This window comes from Seriola lalandi, unplaced genomic scaffold, assembly GCF_002814215.2.
Source record: "Seriola lalandi dorsalis isolate HSWRI2012SDOR001 ecotype SW California unplaced genomic scaffold, Sedor1 jcf7180002054519, whole genome shotgun sequence".
NCBI lineage: Eukaryota > Metazoa > Chordata > Actinopteri > Carangiformes > Carangidae > Seriola > Seriola lalandi.
The window spans coordinates 2,225,796-2,226,202 of NW_019525072.1; positions in this window are offsets into that span (position 1 = coordinate 2,225,796).

Consider the following 407-nt stretch of genomic DNA (forward strand, 5'->3'; position numbering starts at 1 on the left):
TACTTGAATGGAAAATGTACCTTACTGTCATGTGACAGTGAGTTCAAAGTAGCATTTCTGAACAGAGCATGTCGAAGAGGTAGAGGAGTATAAGGCCGTCAGTATTGATATGAGTCAATGGAAAGCTTTGTGTGTAGATATGCAGGTGGAAGGAAAGAGAATGGGAGAGAGGAATGATAGAGAAAGCATGTGAAAGTGAGAGAAAGTGTGTCTGTGAAGATAAGGGCGTGTCACTGGAGTCTGGCTGCTCCGGGGTCAAAAAGGTCAGCGCTGATGTAGAAAGGCGGGACGTCATGAACTGTTGTTGTGTGGGAAAACTTTGGAAAGGAACAGGGAATATTTTCAGGTCTGTTTGGGATAATTGAAGTGCGTCCTTCAGCTGGAGTGCGTGTCGGCTTGGTCATACA